This window comes from Carassius gibelio, chromosome B16 (genome assembly GCF_023724105.1).
Source record: "Carassius gibelio isolate Cgi1373 ecotype wild population from Czech Republic chromosome B16, carGib1.2-hapl.c, whole genome shotgun sequence".
Taxonomy (NCBI): Eukaryota; Metazoa; Chordata; class Actinopteri; order Cypriniformes; family Cyprinidae; genus Carassius; species Carassius gibelio.
Window position 1 is genome coordinate 6,719,963 of NC_068411.1, and position 8,621 is coordinate 6,728,583.

Consider the following 8,621-nt stretch of genomic DNA (forward strand, 5'->3'; position numbering starts at 1 on the left):
GTTTTTTTTGGAACAAAAGTAGTGATAATTTGGAATTTATTTATTATTTTTCACTGCTGTTACTTTAAGATTTCTACGTAGCGTCGTTCTTTGCATGTGAAATGACATGCAATGCTTCAGGCTGCTGGTTTGTTGTCATGTCCAATATAGTTGGAAAAGCACAACAGTTGTTGGACTTTGTCCATGTGTTACTGTTATGTAACTGTAATAATATTACGTTATTTTGGGGTTTTAAATATCTTGCTTCACTATTATTTTATCACTGGTGAATCATATGTACCCCCTTCCCCTTTTTTGTTTGGAATTAATATGATTTATTGCGGAACTTCTGACGTGTTTCAGTTTAAGATAAGTCACGTCAAAGTCTGCAGTGATTAGAGATGTGTGTATGATGATAATCACAGTGTGTGCTGGTTAATGACTCAGAGAGCTCACTACTCTCTTTGTAAAGCCTGAAACACTGACAAGTTCCACTTAGTTGACCGGATTGATCAGCAGGCATCATTTCGTTCTCGAGTGACCGCAGCCGAATGGAGAGGCGATCAATTCTTGATAGGTGTCCTGAAGTTTCTGCATGAACTCCCATCCTGTCATCGGCTAGCAGGAGTGATGGCCGCAAACTTGTAAGTCTGTTCATAATTGTTTGGAGGAACAGTGGAACTCGTATTGAGCATACAAAAAGAGTCTAGTGAAACATTTTTTTTCTCATTGATTTTCATTTGCTCCTTTAGAAAAAATATAAAAGACTTCTCCACCCAGCTGAAGATAATGTCAGAATAGAATGCCTCTCCACAAGAAAAGACTAAAATGAGCCAGTCTTTTATATTTAGTATGGCTGTGAATAGAGTGTCATTCTCTGGCCTGCTTTTGAAAGAATAATTGCTTTTGTTGTGCTGTGCTGAGTGTTTTGTGTACCCTCCACCTTATTTATTTATTTATTTGTATTTTTTTAACAATGTGCAGTACTTTCAGTCAACTCTAATAGAAGTTTACTTGAAATAATTTCTGAAAAAGAAACTAGCGCAGTGACATGGTCGACAAAAGATCGTTTGCATTTCATTTGTACTACATTAATCATTTTAAAAATTTGAATCACAAACACAGTCACAACTATGTGGAATGCATTGTACTTAAAGGTTGTGTTTTTATGGGTGATCATAGTGTAGAATTTTCTTGAGTTCAAAATTGTTCAAAATTCAATGTTTTTGTTTGTTTGTTTGTTTTGGAGCAATAACTATTTTGAAAATGTATAATAGTCGTATACATTATTTAATATTATCTGTGAATCAAAGCTCTCATGAAGTCTTTTTATCACAGTAAATTCAAAAATTATCATAATGAGAAAATCAATATGAAAACCATATTACCATGCTTTTAATTTAGAATTGTGATTAAAATTAAAGTGTAAAAAAGTGAAAGTGACATACAGCCAAGTATGGTGATCCATACTCAGAATTTGTGCTCCCCATCAAAAGTGCACGCACATGCACGCATGCACTCACGCACACACACACACACACACACACACACACACACACTCCCCCGGAGCAGTGGGCAGCCATTTATGCTGCAGCGCTCGGGGAGCAGTTGGGGGTTCAGTGCCTCAGTGCCTTGCTCAAGGGCATCTCAGTCATGGTATTGACAGTCCAAGACTCAAACCCATAACCTTAGGGTTAGGAGTCAAACTCTCTAACCACTAGGCCACGACTTATTACAGTAATAAGAATCATAAACTTGAGGAATTATAATTACAACAAGGAGAAAATGGCTGCTTAAAAATGCTCATAATTTTAATGGTTACTTTTTTTTTTTTAAATACTATGGATATTTTACTATGGTTATTTTAAGTTTTACTCTGTACCATTTTTGGAAGTGAATAAGAAGTCATCTAATTTACAGTAAAAAAAATAAATAAATAAATAAATAAATAAAATCAACTATATTGAAAGAATGATTAAAATAAATTATATTTGTGGCAGCTCATATTAGATGGTTTATTATTAATTTAATTGCATTTTATTGCATTTAATTGTATTGTTTTATTTATTTATTTATTTTTACTCTTATGAATGTTGAAATAAATGTTTATTGCATTATTGTAGTGTCATGCATGTTACCCTGATGGTGTTTTAACCTTCTAATATAATATTTACCTCAGCTTAAAGTGCCCCTATTATGCCATTTATAAGGTTGCTAATATTGCTTTATGAATCTCTTAAAACAGGTTTACATGCATGCAAGGTCAAAAAACACATTAGTTTTCTCAGAAATTAGATTTAATTTGACCGCATTTCTAAATGATTCATAAACTACTCATGCAAAGCAGTTCACAGAACCAGTCTCTCTAAACCCCTCCTTTCCATGAGCCCTCACTGCTGTGATTGGTCAGATGTGGTCAGCAGTCCTTTGTGATTGGTCCAGAGCCGTAGCTCTGGATTGGTCTATCATGTACAGCGCATGTCGGAAACGAAACACTCATTGTCATGATGGAATGACAGCCCTGGAGACTTGTCAGTACATAGAAAATAATCTTATGAATATACTGTAGGTTTTATTTTTCTAAATGGCAAACATTTTGGGTGGTTTCTTTTGATTCCTGCGTAAAATATGAACTGAACATATTATAAACTTATATAAATATAAACTTTTCTGAGTTTACTCCTTTCAGCAGTTGAGTGTCTGCTTTAGTGAGCTATACTATTGTCCCTGTGTGGCAGTTATCTCCTGTTGCTCTAATGTCCTTGCAGCGTTAGCAGTTAGAAACAGATGATTAAGTGTCTATTTACTCACCTATGGTTTACGATAGCAATGTTGCCACTTTTCCCAATGCTGACAGATTAGACGTGGACTGTGGCCTCGTACCGCAGCACTCAAGGCAAACTGATGTCTCTAAGCCAGTACATGAGGAATCGTCCTAATTTTCACATTGATCATTGTGTTAGCCTCAGCGCTGGCCCTTTCCAGCCAACCGCGAGAGATGGCAGATTCATCCCCACTGCTGGAATTCAATGAGAGGACTCAGGTTAAGAAAGATTGTTAAGGTGCAGGTTAAGAGACCAGGCTCTGTTTATCAGCGGCTCAGGGATGAAACTGTAATAATGAGGCCTGAATACTCACGAGTGCTTTATTGGCTGGCTTGATGTTATTTGAACAAGAGCAGCAGTACTAGAGGATAAATCAATAGTGCTGAGAGAGGAAGGACCCCACGGTGTTGACTCAAAGGACACACTGCAACAGATACCTGATCACCGCTTCTATGGATTCTGCACTGTTTTGCCATTAGTCTAGGATAATACTTACTCATCTGGGTGTGATACCCAAATGGATCTTAATGTAAAAGCAGAAACTCTTTAAAGCCTTGTTATATTAATGGTGACGTTCCTTTTTGCACTTCACTTGGGGTAAAAAGAAGCTGGAAATACCTGAGCTGTGGTTTACTGTTAGCAAACAGTTTGTGCTGCTGAGAAGAGCATCTAGTGAGCATTTACCTTTTGGCCATTAATTTAAACAACGGCATTTTGGGAGCCTGAAAATGCTAACTTTTAAGAGTGGATTCCATACATACAGTAGTGTTATGACTTTAATTAAAAACATTGCAAATGCTTATTTTGGGAGTATTTGCTGCAAATTAATGCAATATAGAGCTTTCAATAATTGTGATTTTGTTGTGTGTTCCTTTTAATTTGATATTTAATCAAGAAACCAATGCACCCTTTCCAGCATGTTTTCTTTTCTGTTGTTCAACAGCATGAGATTCAAACCGTTTCAGGCTTTACAGCCACAAAAATAGATCTGACTGCTATCAGTATGGCAATGCAAGCATTCACAAAGAAACCTAACAGCGGTCTCAATATTTTGAGGTTATGAACCTTCGAGAAGGTTCTGTCTATCTATCTATTATGCAACTTCATAAGTTATAAAGGATTGTAGAGTGGTTTACAGAAACGAAAAGATTATTACTGAAATATAAATTTCCTTGTAGTCAAGCACTCACTGTAATCTTGAATAAAGTAGTAATATTCCAAACATGTAAGAACAATTAACTTCATGTAGATATATGTTTGGTCATATGTGCCATCTCTAATAAGACAAAACAAATCACATATTATTATTATTATTATTAATGATATGATACGTGATTTCTGTTTAGGTAGTTTTGTATCTCTAACTATGGCGACAACACAGTGGTCACTAACATAATTTGCAAATACAGAAGCCAATGAATATTTTTGTGGAACATTTGTAAAAATAAGATCAATTAATGTTGACAAGTCCTTCAAATTTGGTCTAGTGGGCAACTCAACTAGCTGAGAGAAGTTAAGAGTATCACACATTAATTTAAGACCATCAGAAGCTGACTGCAACCAATTCACATTAAAATCACCCAGTATAAGAAGCTCCTTATAATCCAATGAAGTCACTGTGTGCATCAGAGATGAAATGGCATCATTATTAGCTGAAGGAGGTCTATAGCATCCAACTACTGTAAGATGTACAGTTTTAGAAACTATAAGAGTTAAAGCTAATAATTCATATTGTTTAGCCACTGATTCAGAAAGTAGTACAGTAGCTTCAAATCTATCCTTGTTATAAATTGCTACCCCAACTCCTCTTTTTGGCCTATCGGCCCAATGGACAATATAACTATCGATACCAATAGCTTTGTCCGGAATGGATTTGTTAAGCCACGTTTCAGATAATACTATAATGTCAGCATTGCTATTTTTTACCCAGATACGCACCATGTCCAACTTAGGAAGCAAGCTTCTCACATTAATATGAATAAAACCCAAACCTGATCTAGATTTGAGATCAGTAGGAACATTAAAAACTGAGGTACTGTCATTATAAGGTCCGGGATTTGGTGAAACATTGCCAGATATCAACAACATAAGAATTATAAAACTCCGTCGTTTAATTGTTTTACTTTAATTTCTAACAGATGGTGTCAAACATTTAAAGTGGTTGACGAAACTGATTTCTTTTCCTGCATGAACTGACTTAATAGAGTCCTCATACACAAAATTTGAAAATAACAGCTTCAGTCGACAGTCCCGAAAAATATGAATGTTTGTGTATAAAGTTACTCCAACATCTATCCAGTTTGCCCAATTTAAAACTGTAGGGGTATCGTAATACGAGTCATACCTGTAGCTGAAGTTTTCCAGGTTGGATATCAAAAGGAGTAAAGCTAACAGAGCCACTCGATCAGAGAATATATACTGCATTGCCAAACCACGGTCCACATGCAGCCACAAAAATCAAAGTATAATCGTTAATCTCCTAGAGATGCACGCCAAAATCCACCATGTAGTGCGCGCGCGTCCGCATCGATTAAATCAACTGGCCGGGTCCCAGCGGCTGATGTTACTCGACAACCTTGTATGGAAATTCCCACGGAGTCCACTGAAGCACCACAGCACCAACAAAACACTGAAATCTCAGTGCTAATCCAGAGTCACACCCAAAGAACAGCAACAAAACTCGGATCAGGAGTAGAACCGCCGACCCGTGCAGACACGCCCAAGTTCAAAGACGCTGATCCGCCGTAGAGACACAGCATCTCCGCCAGGCCGCGAACAGACCCAGGTAAAGTTGGAGTGCTTTGAGAGCTTTGAGATTAATTGCGTGGTTAATACAGTGTTTCATATAAATTTCATATGATAAAATAAATCTAAGGTTTGCTGAACATCTCTGCAAATTTACCACTACCAAAGTGAGACTTAAAAATGCAGAAGACGCCAAGATTACTTTAAAATAAAGAAGGACAAAAAACTACAAGACATATCAGGCTGCCATCTTGGTCTACATTAACCTAAATGCTGGAGTGGCTAGCAGTAAATATCTAGCTGAAGGGGCAAACACCTAGCTCTCAACTGAGAGGGGAGCTCGACCTACCGCTGCTCTGGAAAAACAGAGAACTCAACCCTCATGTGAGATGATAACTCTGAATTCAAAAAGGGAATAGTGGACTCTCAAACACTGGTAATACTACCACGACAACATGCCATGGAGCAAGGAATCCAACTCCTCAGAAGGGGAGAGAACTGGAGCGCTCCAGAGGAGGCACCATGCTCACAATAACCTCCAATGCTGAGGGGAGAGATGCTTCAAAGCATGTTAATAGACACACTGGTTGAGTGGAGCCCAAGCTACCGGGGTCTAACCAGCTCAGAGAAAGGGAATGAAGCTAATATGCCTAACCCTTACCGTACAGGATTTCAGGAAGTCTTGTGTGCACACATACCACTTATGTGGATTTTACAAAGTTCAAAATGTGCTCAGCGTGCACACTTACCACTTATGTGGATTTTAGAAAGTGTGCAAAGTGTTCAATGTGCACACTCACCACCAGCATTTCACAAGAAGCTTCTCGCATATGTCACCTATACTTCGCGCTCTCTGCCTCAGCCAGAGGGGATATCCTGGTGACCAGAAAGCCACTCAGGGCGACCTATTCGGACATCCAGGAAATTTTGCAGTGCCGTGCCAGGGGCCTGATAATCAAGAAGGCTTGGGTAGAAGCCTATGACCTGATCGTATGATCCAGGAAGCATAAAGCCAGAACCAGGACTATCATACCGGACACAATATTGACAAGTGGAGTAACACTGCAAGTCGAGCACCCAGTTTCTAAATCCAAGGGGGTGCTCACAGAAGACCTACTTTAGAAAGGACAGAATCCCACAGGTCCCAGAAAAAAACAGCAAAGAAATCTCACAGAAGGATTATGCACACATAACCACCAGCACATTAATACATACATACATATTAAGAGTTTGAAAAGTACCGGCGACATCAGCAACCAATGACATCCTGATTGGCTGTAAAAAACAACAGTTGTTGATGACAGACAAATCATAAAAGCTGTGGAAATGAACCCTAAAATACATGTCTGTAAAATCACCAAAAACCTCCAGAAAGCTTGGGTGATGCTCTATCAATCTACAGTCTGCAGGAGAATTTGACAGAGAATTACAGAAGCTACACAACAAGATGCAAACCTCTGATCAGCACCAAAAATAGAAAGGCAAGATTCTTTACAAATGTGAACCAGAGCCAGAGTTTTGGAAGAGAGTTGATGGACCGATGAGACAAAGATTAACCTTTATATAAGTGATTGTAAAGCAAAAGTGTACAACCTCGTCTGTAAAGCTTGGTGGAGGTGGTGTCATGGCATGGGCGTGCATGGCGGTCTCTAGAACAGGACCTCTTAATTTTAATAATGACTTAATGTATGATGGCAGTAGCAGAATTAATTTGGAAGGGTATAAAATCATCTTGGCTACCTATATTCAAGAAAATGGCACCAAACTCATTCGAAAGCACTTCATATTGGATCAGGAGAATGACCCAAAACACCCTGCCAGTTCAGCCAAGGACTTTATCAGGGCAAAGAAATGTAAAGTCTTAGATTGCCCAAATCACTTTCCAGATTTAAATCGAGGGATCTGCAACTAAATATAAGATTTTAATATTTTACATCTGCCTTAAATTAAACTGTTCAAATACTTATGCTCACATCAAATAGTGGAATGATTTGGCGCCTAAACTCTGGAATAACCTACCTAACATTGTTCGAGAGGCAGACACACTCTTGCAGTTTAAATCTAGATTAAAGACCCATCTCTTTAACTTGGCTTACACATAACATACTAATATAGTTTTAATATCCAAATCCATTAAAGGATTTTTAGGCTGCATTAATTAGGTAAACCGGAACTGGGAACACTTCCCATAACACCTGATGTACTTGCTACATCATTAGAAGAATGGCATCTACGCTAATATTAGTCTGTTTCTCTCTTATTCCGAGGTCACCGTAGCCACCAGATCCAGTCTGTATCCAGATCAGAGGGTCACTGCAGTCACCCGGATCCAGTACGTATCCAGACCAGATGGTGTATCAGCACCTAGAAAGCCCTGAAATACAGCGTAGACCAGGACAACTAGAGCCCCAGATACAGATCCCCTGTAAAGACCTTGTCTCAGAGGACCACCAGGACAAGACCACAGGAAAAAGATGATTCTTCTGCACAATCTGACTTTGCTGCAGCCTGGAATTGAACTACTGGTTTCGCTGGTCAGAGGAGAACTGGCCCCCCAACTGAGCATGGTTTCTCCCAAGGATGTGTGTTACCGCTTCCCATATGACTCAAAATAATAAAACACAAATTAAAAAAAAAATTATTCACTTCACTGAGTTGAGTGCGCTTCTCTGCTGTCTTCACCTGCTATCAGAAATGGAGTGGCTACCAGACGCTCCAAGACGTGACCGACAAAACAAGAGACCAGGAGGGAGGTGGACAGGTGGAGGCTCAGGGGGAAGGACGGAGGGCCAGATAAAATGAAGAAAACAGAGACAAGAGGAACATGTAAATTGGGGAAAAAGAGACAAGAAGTGAAAAAAAAAACAAAAAAAAAACAACTACAACAACACAACAGGAGACCAGGGTGGGTCAGGGCATTCAGGTACCCCGGACAGTGCCGACAGGGCAGGATTCCAGGGTGGAGCAGAAGAACCCACGATATCCGTGTGGTCGAGACAGAGGCCCACCCGGGCAGTGCAGAGGACCACCACATCCGTGTGGTTGAGACAGAAGCCCACCAGGGCGGCGCAG